Raw genomic sequence first — 494 nt, 5'->3', positions numbered from 1 at the left:
CTTCTGGGGCACCGGCCTGTGTGCATGTCTACCTCACAGATCTGCAGCTTTGATTATTTGGATACTGCTGAAGTGCAAACATGCAGTTGGACACAGCAGGTGCTTTCCACAGTTAAAGACATACAGTTAAGCTGGCTAATACATCTGTAGGACTGACATGCCTTCTGGGTGACCAGTACATGCATGTACATACAGTTGTTAGGTTAATCTGAAAATCTATCATGTCTATAGGCTTGATAAGACTCACTTCCCTGTGTCTCTGTGCCACATGTACATCCTGACATCACCCCCTTTAAGTCTGAAGTTCCATAAATGGAAGTACACACTACTGTAGTGATACTTGACTCTAGGTTTACCGGCTTAGTTCAGGAAGTAAGCTCATTGGTGAAATCAGATGATGTAGTGCATGATTGGAACAAACACTGTGGCCTGCAGGACCTGGAGTTGAGTAGCCCTTAGTTTATTTTCTTTTACCAATAAAATCCCATTGAGAT

This window comes from Anguilla rostrata, chromosome 17 (assembly GCF_018555375.3).
Source record: "Anguilla rostrata isolate EN2019 chromosome 17, ASM1855537v3, whole genome shotgun sequence".
Taxonomy (NCBI): domain Eukaryota; kingdom Metazoa; phylum Chordata; class Actinopteri; order Anguilliformes; family Anguillidae; genus Anguilla; species Anguilla rostrata.
This window is presented reverse-complemented; position numbering follows the sequence as displayed.